This window comes from Thamnophis elegans, chromosome 12 (assembly GCF_009769535.1).
Source record: "Thamnophis elegans isolate rThaEle1 chromosome 12, rThaEle1.pri, whole genome shotgun sequence".
Lineage (NCBI taxonomy): Eukaryota > Metazoa > Chordata > Lepidosauria > Squamata > Colubridae > Thamnophis > Thamnophis elegans.
The window spans coordinates 32,440,601-32,461,478 of NC_045552.1; the positions used below are offsets into that span (position 1 = coordinate 32,440,601).

The following is a 20,878-nucleotide window of genomic DNA, read 5'->3' on the forward strand; positions in this document are numbered from 1 at the left end:
AGGTACGGGACCGCCGGAGAGGGACAAGAAAGGGAGACGCCTCCCCGGAGAGACTGGAGCGCCGGGACCATTCCCCGCACGGACGTGTCGAGAGGTCGCGAGAGCAAATTGCTCCTGTCCGGAATACCGCGCCATCGGGTGGGAACGCTCTCCTTCCAGCGAGGAGCCCCGGGTACCGCCGAGCCATTCCTCCGTCGGCACATAGCCCTCGCGGTCCCCGCCCGCTCTGTTTCCCCCCCCCCCCCGGCGCAGGACCCGCCAGCCCCCAATGCTTTCGTCAGCCTCTCCTCCTCCCCACACCCAGGCCACCGCCCGGCGCCTCCCTTCGCCCTTGCTGTCCGGAGACGCCCGCCGCGGTCTTGGTGCACCCGGCGCCCCGCATGGATCGTTCGGGGGTGATCCAGGAGGCGCTGGCCGCCGGGCAGACGTGCCTCGCTTTGGCCGAGAGAGGCGCCGGCGGACTGGAGCCGATGCTGCGCTGCCTGGTGGGACCAGGCAGGGCGCGGCAGCTGCGGGCGGAGCCTGCGCGGCTGATGTGGCGGGTGGGCGAGCGGATCCTCCGAAGTCTCCCTTGATTGTGCGCCGCAGGCCGTGCAAGGCACCCTGGTGGTGGAGCAGGCGAGCCAGTGGAGAGCCGGTTGCTGGGCCTGGTGGAGAGCGGCGGGAGATGCCTGTGAACGACCGCCGCCGCGAAGGCCGAGGGAAGGGCACCCGAGCCGAGCCGGGGAATCTTACTGGCACCAGTCAGCCGGAGACGCTGGGGAGGTGGCGGTGAATTGACTTGAGGTGGTCTGGGGTGATGCGGCTGTTTAGAAAGGCAGTCTCGGCTCGCCAGAGGAGACTTTGCTCGCTTGCCCAGCCGCCGCTTCGAAGCGATTCCTGCAGGCTGCTCCTGGGTCATTTGAGCCTTGCCTGAAGGGGCCTTTGACTCTGCCCAGGAGGGAGAGGCGGCCGCTGCCAGGCTGGAGCTGGGCCTTCCTTGGGGCCGAGGGCGAGGGGTTTCTGTGTGACGGGGCTCACTGGAGATGAGCTCTCCTTGCTGTGCCTGCAGGATCTGCCTCTACACCCACTGACGCATGGCCATTGCGCCGGAGGACCTGTGTCTGGAGCGGGTGCTGCGCCTGGAGGAGGGCTTTGCACTGGAAGAAGGTAGGGCACTTGGATGCCTGCTGCTTCCCTCTCTCCTGGATTTTGCAGGTTTGGTCTCCAGGTCTGAAGAGTTGAGGACAATGTTCCCTTTAATTTTTTTTCAGTGTGAGCAGAAAAGTATAGTGTTTGAGCGGCATATTTTCATGCCTGAGCACCTGAATTTTTTTCACAGATGTCACCTAAGACAACAACGAAATTAGTATTATTTGAAACTCAAAGTTATGTCTATTCAAGGTACCCGCTTAATTAAGTGTTATATAATATCAGTATCACTTAACAACAGTCCTGCTTAGCAACCAAAATGTTGGCTCAGAAACTCTGGCATTGAAGCATGCAAGTCTTAAAGCTGTCAAGTTACAAGACCCTCGCACCCCTAACCCTTTAGAAAAAAAACCCAGGGGTCTTCAAACCTGACAGCTTTAAGCCTTGTGGACTTCAACTCCCAGAATTCCTCCTCCAGTCATGTTGCAGCAACGTCATCTGTGTGGATCTGCTCCATCTTTGGTTTTTTTCACAGGGGGCAGGGATGCTGCTGAAGATGCCAACGAGCTCCCGCCGCCACTAGAATAGCTGCTGCCGCCACCTCCTCCTCTTCCAACAGCACCAACATATTTGCTGCCCAGCGCTGCAGCCGAGGTGAAGCCTCCAAAGCTCCCGCAGGCACCCCCACCCATGGCAGCGGCGGCGGTGCCTCCCCCTCCGCTCGGAGCACCTCAGCTGGGCTCTGGGTTACCCCTGCCGCCGCCTCCACCTCAGCCGTGCTTTCAGAAGCCATGAGGCCTTTTTCCCTGCTCCCGCCCCCTCCGCCGCCTTCCTACTAGCTCCCGTGGCCAAATGGCTCCTCAGAAGCACGGCGGAGGAGGAAGGGGGAGGGATAACGTGGGGGCCAGCTCAGGTGCTCTGCGTGGAGGGAGAGGCACCTCCATGCAGAGCACCTGAGCTGGCCCCCGTGTTACCCCTGCCGCCACCTTCCTCCTCCGCCGTGCTTTTGAGGAGCCATTTGGCCGCGGGAGCTTGTAGGAAGGCGGCAGAGGGGGCGGGAGCAGGGAAAAAGGCCTCATGGCTTCTGAAAAGCACGGCGGAGGTGGAGGTGGTGGCAGGGGTAACCCAGAGCCCAGCTGAGGTGCTCCGAGTGGAGGGGGAGGCACCGTTGCTGCTGCCATGGGTGGGGGCGCCTGCGGGAGCTTTGGAGGCTTCACCTCAGCTGCAGCGGTGGTGGCAAATCCGGCAGTGCTGTTGGAGGAGGAGGAGGAGGCGGCAGCAGATATTCCCCCCAGCTTCCGGAGCCTGTGACAGAAATCACTGCACGCAGTTAGAAACGGCTGCCCGGTGTTTTCTTGCCACGTGCGCGGCCGCGCAGCCGCGCACCTTAGAGGGAACAGTGGTTGAGGAACCCCCTGAAATGGGTCCGCAGAACAGCTTTAGCCGCTTCCCAAATTAATCCAGTTTCTGGACTTGCAGAATACATTAAACCAGTGACGTGGGGTCAGCTTTAGGGCTGGTGAGGCACTTTTTAGACTTGTGGACTTCAACTCCCAGAATTCCACAGCCAAGCATGCTCAGTTCCGATTTAAAGCGACAGCATTTTCCCCCCTTGCAAAATATGTTTTCCCATTTTTTTCTTCTCCCTCCCCCTCCTTCCTCCCTCTCAAACAAACACAGAAGTTGGATTGGATATATTTTCCAAAGGATTGAAAGCAGCTCCTCTGCCATACCCCCACTTCCCCTGCTGCCTTCCGATCAAACTTTTTGAATTCCTTCCCCCCCACACACCTTTTTCCAGCTGTTTCAGAGACATTTCAACTCTGCTTCTGCCTGCCCTGCCCTCCCCTCCCCTCATGAAAAGCCAGAGCTCTGTCAGACTGAGCTAGTTGCTCCCAGAGAACTCTAAAAAGCCTCTAAAAATGCCCTCTACAGGAGGTGAGAGAATACGTGCCTCATTTGCATAAGGAATTCTTCGCATTTTAACCCTTGGTTATCTCTTAAAAGGCGAAAAATTCCTTATGGACAGGAGGCCCCTATTTCTCTCGCCTCCTCCTATGGTTAACACAAAGCACTGTTCCAAGTCACTGTGAATCTGGTAGCAACTACCTTGGCTTTAATTATTTTTAAAAAAATCTTTAAAATTCCTTTTCCTCATGACTGGTGACCTCCCCTGCCTCTAGTGACTGCACGTCCCTGCATTAAACCAGAGCAGCATGCCAAGCCTGTTAAAACCAAAGCAAGGGTCAAAGAGATCAAGGTAAGCAAATGGGAAAAAGCTGCTGCTACAGTTTTCACTGGGTTAGTTAGGTACATTATACATATCCAGATAGCTGGCTCTGCACAGACCAAGGGCAACACAGGTGTGACTCATATTCACCAGTGGTCTGCTGGGAGAGGGGGGGCTGTGGCACACTTATGGCATTTCCACTAATGCAGCCAGTTCAGACTCACTGTTCTCTCTCTTCTGGCTGTGTTTATGGAGCCGGAGCTGCCCACTCTAGGTAAGCAGACTGCCTCCTGCTGTAACCTCTGCAAATGAAAACTCTTTTTCTTTTTCTGGAAATCCCTTTGCACCTCCCTTTCTTGCCAGAAGGGCATTACTGTTACAGTAGTGCACCAGAATAAAAACTGGCCCCTGACACTTAAATTCTGCATCCAGGAAAACCAGACTCTATAGCTAGTTTTGCAACCAATGTGCAAGAGACTATTCCCAAGCGGAAAAATACAGATCTGCGAATCAAGAGAAAAGAGGCAAGAAACTCTGAAGTCACAGAAGGAAACCCCCTTCTAGAGGGGAGAGATCACTCCAGCCCTCTTTTTTCTTGTCTCATGAGGGCTAGAATCAATTTATATATATCCCATTTGTTTAGAGAGTCACTTTTATCTTGATAATTTGACTTGTATTGTCACATATGGCAGCATTCTTCCATACAGGTAATCCTCGACTTACAACCACAATTCAGCCCAGGAGTTGACTATGTAGGAGTTGTACACCCGGTGTCTATGATGGCTTCCACTTTGCCTTGGACCCCCGTTTCTGGTACTACTAACTGGAGCCTAAGAGAAAAAGGGCGGACAGGCTTCCAGATCATTGGGTCATCATCCCCAAGGTTTCCGTCATCCATCTTTGGTAAGGCCTCATCAGTTGGCCCTTCATTCAGTTCTGGAGTTGCGTCTCTGCCACCTGTTTAGCAAATCCCGCCTTTTCCCTTCTCTCATGGGGTTTCCCTCCTGCTCTGCTTCTGCAAAGGACCCTCGATCCCACAGACATTTGGTGGGGGAGGGATCTGTCTCTCCGCAGATCCCGGTAGTCTTCCCTCTGCTTCACTGTGCATGCTTGTGCGAACCCTCTGTTCTGGCAGCTGATTCCTAGCCCGCTCCATTCTGGCAGGTCGGCACAGAGGAGGGGCAAGCATGGGGGAGAAGCCCCCCTCCTCTGCTTCCTTTTCCTCAGGTTCTGACTTAGACGGGTTCAACTGGCTAGGTTTTCCACTGAGTTTTCTGGTTCTCCTTACAGGCAGAATAGCCACTTCTCCTGGCCTCAGTTCCCTTTGGGTTGCAGGGGGAGCTGCCTGTACGCCTGGAATACTTCCAACATCTGAGGCGGCTTTGGGGTGAATGGCTGTGCCAAGCCCAAATCTCATCACTTCATTCTCCAAAGAATCCCATAAGCGGTGGCTGCAGTGGCTGGGGAATGGGAAACCACTCCAGCTGTTGGCCCCACTACATCCCCCTGGCAGGTTGTATTAGCTCTAGTGACAACTGTGGGGGAGGCATGAAAGGCTACAGCAACCCAAACCTGTTGCAGCTGGTTGCCTTTTTTTCTCATTGGTGCTCCCTCTGACATTAGTGCCTCATAAGGGCTGAAAAAAAGCTTCTAAAGCACAGCTGATTGTAGGAGGGAGCAGCAATGAGAAAAGAGAAGATTGCTGCACTTGTTAGCACCTCATTAGGGCTGAAAAAAAGCTTTGAATATTTTTACTGCAGCATACTCACCCCTTTGGATACCAGTACATCTAAATGAGGCCTGGAAGAATAGAGACAAAATAAAATGGAGTGTGTTTCAAAAATAATTTCTCAAAGGATAAAAAAATCTACTTACCTCCAATGCAACATATTCTTTTGCAAATCGTAGCTATCTTCTTTGAATTTTCTCAATTAAGTATGCCCTTCAACTTTTCTGTGGAGCAGATAATTTGCTACTATTACTGCTCCAAGTTTCCAGATTAGAAATAGCATCGATCAGGCTGGTTGATGATCTCAGATGATCTCCTTTTTGGTCCAAATAGACTTCTTACTTGCCCCTCAATAATGATTGTTTGTAATGATTGTAAGTGATTGTTAATCAGTGTGACCTCACTTGGAATACATAGTCAAGGGGATAAAAAGCGCATATGCTCAATACCAGCAAATTTATGTGCTGAAGCTGATCAGACTAAGGACGCTAGCTAGATGAATAATTGGTGGACAGAATTTTTTTTTTCTTTTTTTCCTCCCCAGAAACTATGGTGTGTCTTATACTCCAAAAAATACTGTAACTTCTACAACCTTTTCTGTATCTTTAAACAGTCACTTTATCTCATCATCTAGTAAACATTCACGCATATGTTTTACCTAAGGTGACCAGATGTCCCACTTTTGTCACGATTTTTAATAATTTGCCCTGCGTCCCGTGGTGTTTTAAAAGTCCCGATTTTTGTAGAAAGGGTGCACCGCCCCTTTTTTGACTCCACCACGTGGCTTCCTCTTGCAAACATTTTCACTCATTTTTCCAGGTCTATCTTTGTCTATAGACTAGTGGCTGTGCTTCCTTTCCTCCGTGTTTGGCTCTTTTGTGCGGAGCCGCAAGATTACGAGCAATGCGGGATTGCTACGCTAAGGGCGCCCGGTCCCAACTGGGAACTGCTACTGCTGCTGCTGCTGCTGCTGCTGCCGCCGCAGGAACCCAGCAGCACCCGATCCCTGCAGCAGTGGCTGGCTCTGCTCCTGGCCGTGGGCCCCTGCCGCATCCAGCATGTCTTCATCAGCAAGTGGGTTGCCCGCCCGGCTCGCTGCCGCTGTCCCTCCATGGCCGAGTCATCCCAAGCACGCATGACCCAGAGCTCCCCGCGCCTAGCTGCATTGCGCACACGGGCTGGCATTCAAGGAATCCGGCGGTTTTTTAAAAAAAAAAAAATCCCGATCAACCCGATCGCTCATTTTTTTTAAAAGGTTCCAGATCCTCTGCAAATGCCTTTTCTGTTCAGGGCTCAAGCCATGTGGCTCTGTCCACCAATAAACCATCTTTCCATGTCTCCAGTGTCTTTTTCCCCACTTGGAGCCAAACCCAGAAGGACATTTCTTTCATCAGTGTCTTGCATAGCCTTGAGTTTTATTCTTGGTTTTCTTCCCTGCCAAATAAATTTCGAAACCAGTTGATTCAAATCCTTAAAAAAACCTTTTTCTAATTTAATGGGAATATTCTGAAATAGGAAAAGAATTTTTGGTAATACGTTCATTTTTATGACTGCGATCCTACCCATCAGGGACAGTTGTAGGTTTTTCCACCTTTCTTAGTTTTATTGATCAAATTAGTATAGTTATCTTCTTTGATGGTCACACACCTCGCAGATAAATGTATACCAAGATATTTGACTTTTTTGACAGTTTGGACACCCAATTTCTTCATTAACTCCTCTTTTGCTTTTGAGGTCATATTTTTAACCAACATTTTAGTCATATTTATCTTTAAACCCACTATTTTCTCATACTCTGTCAATTCCTCAATAAGTTTTGTACCAGACTTTATAGGATCCTCTAACACAAACACTAGATCGTCCGAAAAGGCCTGTAACTTAAATTGTTCCTTTTTTATTTCTAGTCCCTTTATTTGTTCCTCTTTACGTACATTCCTGGCTAAAACTTTTAAGGTTAATATAAACAGCAGCGAGGATAGGAGACAACCTTGTCTTGTACCTTTCTGGATTGCTATACTTTGCATTAATTCACCATTAATTATTACTTTGGCTTTTTGATTTGTGTATGTTGCTCTAATCGTGTTTATAAATTTATTTCCAAATTCCATGTGTTCCAATTGTTGATGCAAAAATTCCCAGTTCACGTTATTGAATGCCTTTTGGGCATCGAGAAAAAATAGTGCAACCTGTTTTTCATTATGCACTTCATAATATTCAAGAATGTTCAGGATAATTCTCATTATTTGTAATTCCTCTTCTGGGGAGGAATCCATTTTGATCTGCGTAGATGAATGAGAAAGGAATTTTTTCAGCCGTTCTGCTATTATTAGAGCAAAAATTTTGTAATCTGCATTTAACAGTGAGATTGGTCTGTAAAAATAAAAATATAAACATCTGGTCTGTGTCCACCTTAGGTAATAATACAATACCTCCGTCCATGATAATGGTGTCTTCGCCTCTTTCAGCACAGCATTATAAACTTCCAGCAGTGTTGGAACAAGCACATCCTGGAATTCTTTGTATATTTCCGCTGGCAGCCCATCCGGCCCTGCAGCTTTATTATTTTTTTGTCTTTGTATGGCTTCAATTATCTCTGATGTTTTAATGTCTTCATTGAGCATATCCTTTATTTCCTCTGATATCTTTGGCAGATCTGACTTTTCCAGATATTGTAGTATTCCTTCCTTTGTATAGTCTCGGTTTTCTCTACATAGTTGTTCATAGAACTCTTGGGTAATCCTTTTCTTTTCCTCTAGTTGATAGCAGATCTCGCCTTTTCCATCTTGTAATTTATTGATCCAATTCTCTTGCTTTTGCTTCCTCAGCCTATAGGATAGCTACCACCCCAGTTTATTTGCATTCTCAAAGAAATTTTGTTTTGCTTTTTTTATAGACTGTGCCAATTTTGCTTTTTCAAATATAGCCAATTCATGTTTGATCAATTCCATACTTCCTTTTATACTTCTGTTTTGTGGTTTCTTTTGAAGTTCACTCTCTAAATTTCTATACCTTTCTTTCAACTCTCTTATTTTTTGATTCTCAGTTTTTTTCTTCCTAGCTGTAGCCGATATTGTGACCCCTCTTATAAATGCCTTAGTTGTATCCCATAGGTTTTGTATGGATGTGTCTCCTGGCCAGTTTTCTTTGAAGAAAAGTCCTAATTCCTGATTAATTATTTTAATATATTCCAGATCCTTTAGGATTGCTCTATTGAATAACCAACGATAACTGCCCTTTTGTTTTTTCCATATAATCCTCATGGGATTGTGGTCGGCCCATAAATTGGGTTCTATGTCTATCTCCTTCACTTCCGAAATTAACTCCATCGACATCCAGACCATATCTAACCTTGACCAGGATTCATGTCTATTCAAGTAGAAGGTATATTGCTTTCCCTCTGGACATCTTTCTTGCCATACATCATAGATATTAAGTTCTTCAGCCATTTGGAAGAATGACCTCGGCAAAATTCTCCTAGCTCCTTTTCTCTTCTTTCCACTTTTGTAATCCCATTTCTGGTCAACTATAGCATTGAAATCACCCATTAAACAAACATTTTCATTTCCCATCTCTCGAATAATGCTATGTATAATAAAAATTTTCCTGACCTTCATTAGGTGCATATATTACAACCAGTGACATCTTTTTTTGGTTTAACATTATTTCTACAATTAATATTCTCCCTTCCTCATCATGATAAATTAGTTTAGTCTGGATCGTGTCTTTAACATATAGTGCTATTCCTCTTTTCTTTTGATCAGCTAATGCCGTGTAAAGTTTACCCAATCTGGGATATTCTAAGATCTGGATCTGTCGTTTAGTTATATGGACCTCTTGCATTGCAATTATGTTGTAATTCAAATGTTTTAGTTTATTAAAGGTTGTTTTCCTTTTCTGAGGTGAGTTTAGACCATTGATATTCAATGATAGAATCTTGATTTCTCCCGACATGATTCTATGTGTATTTAGGTCGTGTGCTTCTTGTTGCTCTTATCTCTCTCACTTCTTTTGGTCTACCCCTTTGTTGTCTAAAATAACTTCTTTTTCCTTTCTTGTCTCAACTAGTTCCTTTTCTCTTCTTATCTGTGCCCCGAGTCCTTGCATCCTTGCTCCCGACTGTTCTCCTTCGTCTTCCTCATCCTCCTGGCCAACATGATTATTGTAGAAATCTTCCGCTTGTTCCACTGTGTCTATTCTGAATCTTCTATCTCTCCAAGTTACCAATATGCCCTCTGGCATCAGCCATCTGAAGTTAATTTCATGTTTATTCAGGACAGATGTTAACAATTTTTAGGGCCTTCTTAGTTCTCTGAATAAATCAACAGCAACCCATTTAAACTCTGGAGAAGACCAATTGGAGGATGTCTGAGTTTTACACCTTGATTGGGGCAAAGATTATTTTCTATCTGTGACAGGAAATTATCGCCCCAGCTGCTTTGGGACCCCTATACATGCTCTCATTCACATGAGACAACCCATCCAAGGTATATTGCCAGAAACCATCCGAAAGCTGGTGAGACCTTACTGTCATGGTACTGCCCTTGTACCCTGTGATAACCCCATTTGCGCAAGAACTCAGGTTCTTATAGCACCTGTTGTTGTTTTTATCCAGACACTGATGCCATTGCGGTCAGGATATTTCTTCTGGGATGAGAAGCCCTTGGATTTACCCAAGGAATTGTGGATGATGGTGGACCATCTGTACCATAATGCTTGCCAAAAGGTGAGTATCCACCTGAGTCTATGCATTCTAATTGTGACAGAAGTATCCTGTTTCAGTAGGCAGGTATTTCATTCTGAAATCAAGGATAGAAACAGTCTTGGGAATGTTTCTATAGATTATTTGACTCAGCTCTCTTCCTTACAGGTAGTACTCATTTACTGACCACAGTTGTGACTGGCAGCTAGTCATTAAGCAAAGTATTCACTAAGTGAACTCCGCTTATGAACTTACTCCATCTTTCCTTTGCTTTACAGATCTGTGAAGGTTGTAAATGCAAGGATTGGTCACAAAGTTATTTTTTTAATCACTGTCATATTCTGTGAAGGGTTGCTAAATGAGGCAGTTGTAAATGAAGAGTACCTGTATAACAATTTCATGTGCAAAAAAAGCCTGGCTATGGGATGATGGGAGCAGATGTGTGTGTGTATGGATGCAAATAAGAGGAATGTGCTCTCAGAAGACCTGACAAAAGGCAAATGTTTGCATATAACTTCCATCTTCCTTTGGTTCTGCTACCACTGCTGCCTCTCGCCTGCAGAAGGACCTGTTCCAGCAACCTGGTCTTCGAGCTGAGTTTCCAGAGATCCGTGACTGCCTGGACACAGGAATGTTGGACACACTTGGTATTCTTTGGGGAAGGCCTTTTCCTTTCACCCTTGCCCCTTAAAGCTGCTTCTGGCCCATCGTCTAACAGACTCTTGAGAATGTGCCATTGGGGAGAGTCACACTGCAGCTTCAACCTGTCAGCTGCTCCATCCCACCCCAAGAGGGACTTTTTGTCTCCTTAAATGGCTTCTATATGGACAAAGCCAATTTCCCCCATACTGCCTTTTACTCCTGGATATTTGTTCAGCAAACTTGTTGGCCTACAGATTACACCAGTCACTCTGCTTGGCTTTTCAGACCTAAGGCTATCATTGCCTTGTGTTGGGGACTTCAGATGTAGGTGCTGTATGACTGCAGTGTGGAGAGTGCCGGCAGCTACAGCCTGAGTAGTCAGGTAAGAGAACCCAGGGAGGAGCAGGAATGTGCATCCTGGGCATCTCCAGGTCAGCAGTGTCTCTCCTCCTCTTTTCCAGATAGGTTCCATGCTCCCCGAGTGCCACAAAAGTGTCTTCAATTGTCTGATGGCATTTCTATGGGAACTGCTACGACATTCTGAGAAAAACCACCTGGATGGGCATATCCTTGGTAAGCAAGATTGAACTCCCTCTGGGAGTGCAAGATCATCTGGGCTGAGGATGAGAGGGGACAGTTTATTTGCTCTGGGATCAGGGAGCCAGGAGGCTCTTCTCCACTTGCAGCACTGTAGAATTCCAGCCCCGTACTGTCCATTGCTTCTTCCTCTCTCTGGGGCAGCATTATTCCCCACCCCAAAGCTCAGTGCCCTTCAACATCTTCAGAAGTTTGGTTTGGTTTGGTTGGTTTATTAGATTTATATGCCGCCCTTCTCCCAAGGACCCAGGGTGGTGTACAACATTAAAAAACACATACTACAAAAGTTTTAAAAAAATTAAAAAAATTAGATACAATATCAAAAAAAACAAACCCAATTAAGATTAACAATAACATTTAAAAAAAATTCAATTAAAATTAACAATAATCAATAATTTATTTGGTTTTGTTTTGAAGTGATTTAGATGGTGATGGAAAAGGAACTCATCAACTTTGCAGATAACACCAAGCTGGCAGGATAGGCTCAAGATCAAGACGGCTCTCAACAGAATTGAACTTATCAAACAAAATGAAGTTCAAAGGTGAGAAAAGAAAGGTTTTATACCTAGGCAGGAAGAACCAAATGCATAGAATAGGTGGTACCTGGCTCAATACCTGGTGGTACCTAGTATTAATGAGTCACCACTTAAATATGAGCCAGCAATGTACTGCAGCAGCCAACAGAGAGATTGTCAGGGTTCCAAGTAACACCCCCAACGCAAGGCTCATAGTTCCTCAAAGGTCCATTTTATTAGAAATGTCATATTGGCACATCTGGGAAAACCCAAATCTGAAAGCTTCCCAACTCCCTTTCCCTGCACCCACGTCCATCACATGGTCCAATCAATAAACTGTCCCAACTGGAGATACCTCCCACACTACTCCAGGTGCAGGCCAAATGTCCCTGGCCCTCAGAGAAAGGAATGTTATTATGACTATGCAATCCCCCCTCCCAGTTTCCCACAGCACTAAGTGTGGCAGCCTGGAAGATCCAAAAAAAAAGATGGCCTCCAGGGCTGACAAGATGACACGAAATGCTAGTAGTACTTAATACTGCACTGGTAAGACAACTTAAAATACTGCATCCATTTCTGATCACTATGATGCAAAAAAAATAAATAAATGCTGACACCCTAGAAAGACTGCAGAGAAGAGCAATAAAGGTGATAAAGGATCTGGAAGTTAAACATATGATGAACTATTCAGGAATATTTAGCCTAAGAAAGAGAAGGATTAGAGTAAGGTGACCAGATTTTCAGATTGGTAAAGAGGGACACTGTCAGCACTTCTTCATTGGATAATCAGGAAAGAAGACCACGAGACTCCATTGATAGAAATCAAATGTACTTTTACTAATTATAAATGAACAGAAGCGAAGCAAAGCGAAGTCTGATTATTTAGGCGCGAAAGCGAATAATATATTGTATAATTCATTCCCCTCCCCTTGGCATCCCATGTACAGTCCAATCATAATTCTCCCAAGTGTCAGGTGTGAGATAACTTCGAAAGGCATCACCAAGATGGAATGCCGGTGCCATTGGCCTTGGCGGGAACCCTCCTCCGCATGCGCAGTAAGGTGGACAGTTCAAACTCCATAATCTTCCTCCAGCACAACAGTTAGTCCCTCCCCCAAATACCATGACCCCCTCCCCGTTTCAATGGCAGCCGAAGCAGCAGCAAAGCAGAGGCTGACATCCGGCCCTCCTCCGGAAAACGGCGGTCAGACCTGGAAAAACGACAAAGCACAAACAAACAGACGAACAACACGAAACCGAAAGCGAAAAAAAAAGGGGGGGAAGAGAGAAAAAGTCAGGAAATATGGGAAACTAAGGCTTGTCAGGATAAGCAGAATAGAATTGGTGGAGCAGCTCAGGGGCCCGGATATGTGATTTGTTCACCCACTCGGCATGAGATGGGGGAAAATGCTTCCAAGCCACCAGGTACTGAATCCGATTCCGCCGTCGGCGCGAGTCCAAAATTTCTCGAATCTCAAAATGCTGTTCACCATCAATCAACAGGGGGGCAGGTGGCGGATCCACCGGCGGGCGTAAAGACGAAAAGTGAAGAGGTTTAATGAGATTAACGTGGAAAACAGGGTACACGCGGCTGAGTTGCTTGGGCAGCTGCAGGCGAACCGAAACAGGATTGATGACTTTGACAGTAGGAAACGGGCCAACATACTTTGGCCCCAACTTCTTGGATTTCTGCGTAGTTTGAAGGAACTTTGTGGACAGATAAACTTGATCACCCACTTTGTAGTCAGAAGGCCTAGCACTTTTCTTATCTGCTTGCTTCTTATGTGCGCGATGCGCAGCATCCAAAGTCCGAAGTGCTAAAGGCCAAACATGCTGAAGACGATCACTCCACTCAGAGATCGATGAAACTTGCGGCTGCTCACGAGGAACTTCGGGAATAGGAACAAAATCCTGTCCAGATACTACCCGGAAAGGGGTGAATCCAGTGCTGCTATGCACAGAATTATTATAAGCCACCTCCACATGTGGTAACAAGTCCACCCAATCATCTTGCTGGTAGTTGATGAAACAACATAAATATTGTTCTAGAACAGAATTAGTCCTCTCACAAGCCCCATTAGTCTGAGGGTGGTGGGCGGAGCTTAAGCCCTGGGCGGAACCAATCTGTTTAAGAAATTCCCTCCAGAACACTGAGGTGAATTGTACGCCCCTATCCGAAATGATGTGATCAGGCACCCCATGTAAGCGGTAAATGTGAGAAATGAACATTTTTGCGAGGGCTTTAGCAGAAGGAATCTTGGGGCAAGGTATAAAATGAACTTGCTTGGAGAACAAGTTGGTAACCACCCAGATAACAGTGTGCCCCTAGCTCTCAGGAAGTTCGACAATGAAGTCCATAGAGATCTCCCTCCACGGGGCGACAGGGCGAGCTAAGTCTGGAGCAAACCCTGTGGTTTTCCAGGCGGGCGTTTAGCGGCAGCACAAACGGGACAACTGGCGACATAAAGCTCAATGTCCTTTTTCAAAGAAGGCCACCAAAATTGCCATTTCACGCGATGCAGCATATTCACGAACCCAAAATGCCCCGCCATCCTGGAATCATGAGCTCGTTGGAGAACCACCAGACAAAGAGAGGCAGGGACGTAAAGTTTCACCCCAATCCATGGTAAGTCATCTCTCATGTTGCATTCACTTTTATGCTGTTGGAACCAATCATCATGAGTAAGGGCGTTCTTGAGATTGGAGAGAAAATCCTGAGACACGTCCACTTTAGAACGTGCCTGTTGTCTAGTAACCACAGGAGCTGCGAGGCTTGACGTGGGAACAACCGGCTGGACAACACTGAGCTTAGAGCAGTTGTACTGAGGGAGCCTGGACAAAGCATCAGCCATGAAGTTCTTCCCCCCCGGGATGTATTTCAGGGTGAAATTAAAATGATTGAAATGCTGAGCCCAGCGCATCTGCTTAGGGGAAAGTCTCCTGGGAGTTCTCAAAGCTTCCAAACTTTTATGGTCAGTCCACACCTCGAACGGGTGCTTAGCGCCCTCTAGGAAATGGCGCCATGTGGCTAAAGCCCAACGAACAGCAAATGCCTCCTTCTCCCAGATTGCCCAACGCCTTTCTGTGTCAGTGAGTTTGCGAGAGGTCTATGCACAAGGTTGCAATTTACCTTGATCGTTTGTCTGAAGCAATACGGCCCCCACCGCCAAGTCGCTGGCATCAGCTTGAACCACAAACGGTTTGTCCATGTCCGGGTGCTTCAGAACAGGTTCCTCGGCAAAAAATCGTTTTAACTTCTCAAAAGCAGCTTGACACTCCATGGTCCAATCCAGCGGCTTGCTAGGTCTGGGTTTCGGGCCACCTTTGGACTTTAACAAGTTAGTGATGGGAAGAGCTATCTTAGCAAAAGAAGGGATGAATTGGCGATAGAAATTGGCAAAACCTAAAAATTTCTGCAACTGCCTGCGGTACGAGGCGCCTCCCACTCAGTGACTGCTTTGACCTTAGCGGGGTCCATCTCCACACCCGTGTGGGAGATACGATAGCCAAGGTAGTCTAACTTTTCCTGATGAAATTCACATTTGGACAATTTGGCATAAAGCTCCGCGGCTCGGAGCTTCTTCAGCACTGTACGAACCAACTTGACGTGTTTGTCACGTGTTTGTGTGTAAATAAGGATATCGTCCAAATATACGATAACGCCTTTGTAAAGGTGGTCATGCAAAACCTCATTAATTAATTGCATGAAGACTGCAAGCGCCCCCTGCAGGCCAAAAGACATCACACGGAACTGGAAACAACCCAGGGGACAGTTGAAAGCTGTCTTCCACTCGTCTCCCTCCTTAATACGGACTCTATAGTATGCCTCCCGTAAGTCCAGTTTAGTAAAAATGCGCCCCTTCCCCAGCTGCGCCAGCATATCCTTCATCAGTGGCAATGGATAGAGGTTCTGGGCCAAGACAGAATTCAAATTTTTGAAATTGACACATAATCTGAGAGAGCCATGAATAGCACAGGAGCAGCCACCTTGGGACTAGCTGGTTCAATGAAACCTCTTTCCAAGTTCTTGTCAATAAATTTCCTCATCTCCTCCATCTCCCTGGGCGACATAGAATATATCTGGGGTTTTGGAAGCGCCACTCCAGGCAAAATCTCGATGGTGCAATCAGTGGGTCTGTGGGGGGGGGGGGCTTATTGGAAGATTTCTCACTAAAAACTCCTCTGAGGTCCCAATATTCCTTCGGAATTTTATCTTCCCCTTCGATTCTTTCCTGCCCCCTGGCTGCCAAAGTGGGGTTGGAGCCAACAGGCTCTGAGGCTTCAACCTCCCCGTCTGGGGCTGCGCTAGTGCGAATGCGTAGCCACCCCTCCCTCCAGTTAATGCGAGGGTTCCATTTACGAAGCCAGGGGAGTCCTAAAATAAGGGGCCGGTCCATCCGAGGTGCCACAATAAAAGAGATCAATTCTTGATGGGTTCCCATCTTCATTTCTAGTGGCTCAGTATAAAAATGGGCTGGGCCCCCACCCACAATGGAACCATCAATTTGGCAAAAAACAATAGGGGTTTTCAAAGTTTTCAACTTCAATCCCAGTTTTTCCAACATCACTGGACTAATCATACATCTGGAACAGCCGGAGTCCAGCAGAGCTGAAAGCTTCTCCGTCTCACCAGCAGGTGGCACCCTTAACTCAATAGGGATTAACATGGGGCCTTTATTTGAACTCACCCAACGATGTGAGGTGTCGTCATCAGATTCGTCAGAGGAACTGGTGGTAACGTCCCCTTCCTCCTCGTCCGGCTGGAAACGCTGGGGAATATTCTCAGCAGCGCACGTAGCCTCTCTCTTCTTCTCCGGGGCCTTGCCTGCTCTCCCCTCCCTCCTAGTAGGGGGTGGAGCGGTTTGAGCCAGTTTAACGCACTAATTCATGGCGTGATGGCCTTCCTTCCTGCAACGGAAGCACGTGAAAGGCTTGGTCTTGCCGGCAAAGCTTCCCTTCCCTTCACTCCTGATGCGAACTGGGGCTTTTTGGGCTGAAGGGGGGGGGGCGACCTCTCTGCTTCTCCCTCTTTCGTGCGTTGAAGTCTGGCCAAATCTAACTCAACGTCTGCTGCATTTTCGTACCAAGCAGCAACTCGTCGGGGGAGGTGTCTGTTGATAAATGTCCTCATTCAATCCCAAGGCAAACTGATCCAATAAAGCCTCTTCTGACCAACCCTCATATAAGCTGACAGCTGTTGAAAATCCTGAACATATTCTTCCACTGGTCTATTTTCCTGCTTTAGGGCCATAAATTTCACCTTCCCGCGTTTCTCAATGAGTGGGTCATCAAACCTCCTCTTCAGTGCAGACATAAAGTCATTAAAATTCCTCAGGAGAGGGGAATTGCATTGGTGTAAGCTGACCATCCAGTCGGCCACTTTGTCTTCCAATGAAAGTAAGACCATCTGCACTTTCATCTCATCCGTTTCTAAATCCGGGCCATAAATTTCCATATAATTCCAAATCTGAATGACAAACAGCCCCAACCTCTTGGGATCACCGTTATATTTCACTGTTAAGGGAGGGACTTTTGCCATTCAGCGTCGCCTGGGGGGGGTCCCTACTCTGGCGGCAGCCCTGGCTGGGGGGGGAGGCTGGTTCTGGGTTTCCTTGCTCCCAACCTCCCTCGACCTCTTCACCCTCCCTTAATCTATGCATGGAGTACCTTTGTTCAAATTCTTCCGCTTGCTCCCTTTCCATCGCTCTCCCACGGGTCTTGCGCTCGGACATAGCTTCCTCAAGGAGCCGCTTTGCCTGGGACAATTTGTAATCTTTGTCCCCAGCCTCCTCCCATTCAGCTGGTTTCTTTTTCGGTCTCTTTCTGGTGACTCCTGCATCCAACTCTTCAGATTCCTCTTTTTGCCCGACACCCAAAGTCCATCGGGGGCGAACAGTAGGCTCTTCCACTCTTAGGCCAGCCAGCCTTTCAGTTAAAGATGGTTCTGTGGTTGCCCCTTCAGTCTCCTCTTCATCGCTCGCATGCAAAGACGTTCTTTTTCTTCTTGTGAGTACATCCCCCTCGGTAGGTTGTAGCTCCTGGTGGGATGGGGTGTGAGACTTTGCTTAATTGTCAGCACTTCTTCATTGGATAATCAGGAAAGAAGACCACAAGACTCCATTGATAGAAATCAAGTGTACTTTTACTAATTATAAATGAACAGAAGCAAAGCGAAGCAAAGCAAAGTCTGATTATTTAGGCGCGAAAGCGAATAATATATTGTATAATTCATTCCCCTCCCCTTGACATCCCATGTACAGTCCAATCATAATTCTCCCAAGTGTCAGGTGTGAGATAACTTCGAAAGGCATCACCAGGATGGAATGCCGGTGCCGTTGGCCTTGGCGGGAACCCTCCTCCGCATGCGCAGTAAGGTGGACAGTTCAAATTCCAGAATCTTCCTCCAGCACAACAGTTAGTCCCTCCCCCAAATACCATGCCCCCCTCCCCGTTTCAATGGCAGCTGAAGCAGCAGCAAAGCAGAGGCTGACAGACACCTTTGACCGGGCGGGGGGCTTGATTAAAAATTTTATACGGAGCAACAAAATTTTTCATATAACGCAAAAATAGTATTGTAATTTTTTTTATTTCAACATAACTACAATTTACAAATATAAATTGTAACTCTTGCCAAACATCAACATTTTGATCACGTGACCATGAGGATGCTGCAACGGTCGCTAAGTGTGAAAATGGTCGCTAAGTGTGAAAAATGGTCATCAGTCCCTTTTTTCAATGCCATTGTAACTTTGGTCACTATACCACCTTTCTTGCCACAGTTCTTAAGTGAATAACTGCAGCTGATAAGCTAATAACATAAGTGAATCTGGTTTCCCCATTTGACTTTGACAAAAGGTGATTAAAATGACCCTAGGACACTGAAACCATCATAAATACGAATCTGTTGCCAAACATCAAAATATTGATCGCGTGACCATGAGGATGCTGCAACGGTCGCTAAGTGTGAAAATGGTCGCTAAGTGTGAAAAATGGTCATCAGTCACTTTTTTCAATGCCATTGTAACTTTGGTCACTAAGCCCATTATACCACCTTTCTTGCCACAGTTCTTAAGTGAATAACTGCAGCTGGTATTTTGTATTTTGGATAGAATCTTTTTTTAAATAGCCTAAGACAATTTAAAAAAAGAATCCACACAGAATAAATTGAAGTAAAACATTTCAAACTATTCTTTCTATGCATAATATATTTCAAAGTATTGTGTATAGAATTTTTAAACATGGTTTCACTTCAATTTATTTTGGATATAATCTTTTTTTAAATAGTCTAAGACAATTTAAAAAAAGAATCCACACAGAATAAATTGAAGTAAAACATTTCAAACTATTCTTTCTATGCACAATATATTTCAAAGTATTGTGTCTAGAATTTTTAAACATGGTTTCACTTCAATTTATTTTGGATAGAATCTTTTTTTAAATAGTCTAAGACAATTTAAAAAAAGAATCCACACAGAATTTTAAAAAATCCTATGCACAATAAATAAAATATTATTTTAAAATACATTAAAAAATACAAGAAAAAAACCCAGCTCACTTACCAGCAGGCTTGCACTCCAAGTAAACCCAGAATGATGTAGATGTTAATACAAAGAACTGAGCAAATTGAAATGGTGAAATTAGTCAGGGAAATATTTTTCAAAGAAACTTTGCCACCATTTTGGAGCAGACCTCCAACCTCCGTGCCCCTCCCCTCCGGAAAATCCAGGAAGTAACACTCATGACCTCTCTAGCCATTTCCTGGAGCTCTATGGTACTTGGTCATTTTTTCTTATAAAAGTGAGTAAAAGGGGCGCGGGGGGGGGTCCGTTTTGTTGCTTTAACGTTTTAATATCTTCAATGAAAGATGAAAGTACTTAGACAGAGAGAGGGATTAGACAGGGTGTCTTTTGTCTTGCCCCGGTTAGGATTTCTTAAGCAAATCCACTGGGCTTTCAACATGAAGCCAGAAAATCGGGACTTCTTTAAAACGGCCCGGGACACGGGAGAAATTGTTATAAAGCAATATCATCCCGCTGAAATCGGCACGTCTGGTCACCTTAGATTAGAGGTAACATAATAATTTGACTCCCAGTACTTGGAGGGGGGGAAACTGTCACAGAGAAAAGGCAGTAAATTCTCCAAAAGAGTGGAGGGCAGGACAAGAAATAATAGGTAGTAAATCATCAAAAAGAGATCTCACCTGGAACTAAGGAGTCAGACAGTGAGAACTAAGGAGTCAGACAGTGAGAACAATTAATCATTAGAACAGCTTGCCTTTAGAGGTTGTGGGTTGTCCATCATTGGAGGTTTTCAAAGAAAAGATCTGGATCATTTGAGATGCAGAGATTGGTATATAAAGAGAAGTAGAAAGAACACACAGCCCTGGGAGACTCCTGTGCTAATTGTACAGACTTACACATTCAATAACTAAATAACTGTGGAACTGAAGGCCTCCTTTCCCATTGCCAGCCCTCACCGCTTCCTTCTTTCTCTGGGCAGCGAGTGTGTTTGGGCCTGTCCTGCTGCGTCCTCCACCCGGCCACCCAACACCCGACACTGCTGAGCAGCAGAAGGCCCAGCAGTTCCTCCAGCACTTTCTTTTAATAATCTTTAAAAAATATACAGGGCAGTTACGAAGAAGAAATTTCCAAAAACTAGTAGTGGGTTTTGGTATTAAAGGAGTGACTAATGTGGATTCTGACTCTTCATATCCCGGTTTCGGGGGATCATTCTCCTCCATTGCTTTTCAATTTAATTTTCAACCTTAAGTCAGGCGCTTTAATTTAAATAAATGAATTCTCTTAAGATGTTTCCCGCCCTTTATAATTCAGACAGCGCTGCTGTGGGGGCATGCAAGTGGCTGTTTTAAGGAGCTGCCAGATAAACCAGGATGCAGAGGCCAGCCTTCTATTCCTTGCTCTCTGCCACCCAGCTACGCTGTTCCCCTTGCCTCCATAGTCTCCATTTCAAGTCAAGTCATGGGTGTCTTTGGCAGTTGTGTTCTTCCTCTTTGGATTTCAAAGGGTCACTGGCTGTGTGAAAGCATCCATAAGACCCAGAATTGGAAGGTCCAACCTTGGGACTCTACCTGGACATCCCTACCCTGGCTTGGCTGCCCTTTTCCATTATCCTGTTTGGGACACTCTCAAATTTAAAACTAAGTGAAATAAAGAGACCCAGGCAGAAGCATCTCCAAAGGGCAGGCTAGCCCACTCTCTCTGGGTCTGGTGGGCCTGGAGCTTAGACAGCCAAATCTCATCTTTCATGAGGCACAGCCAAGAAGGAACACAGTCAGTAGTACAGCACTCTTCTGAGTCAATTTCTGGGCACTACAG

At 46.2% G+C, this 20,878-nt stretch overlaps 1 long non-coding RNA gene across 4 annotated transcripts; it reads left to right on the plus strand.

Annotated features, from left to right (window-relative positions):
• The first annotated feature begins 319 nt into the window (after positions 1–319).
• Positions 320–12,297, plus strand: LOC116515246. Of its 4 annotated transcripts, none has more exons than XR_004256224.1 (6): positions 320–1,149; positions 4,069–4,264; positions 9,703–9,813; positions 10,352–10,813; positions 10,893–11,004; positions 11,446–12,297. It is a non-coding gene; the product is annotated as an uncharacterized LOC116515246 (long non-coding RNA). The 4 variants fall into 4 exon arrangements; XR_004256225.1 differs by having other exon boundaries at positions 10,352–10,436; positions 10,717–11,004; XR_004256226.1 differs by having other exon boundaries at positions 320–786; positions 1,052–1,149; positions 10,352–11,004.
• The last annotated feature ends 8,581 nt before the right edge of the window (positions 12,298–20,878 follow it).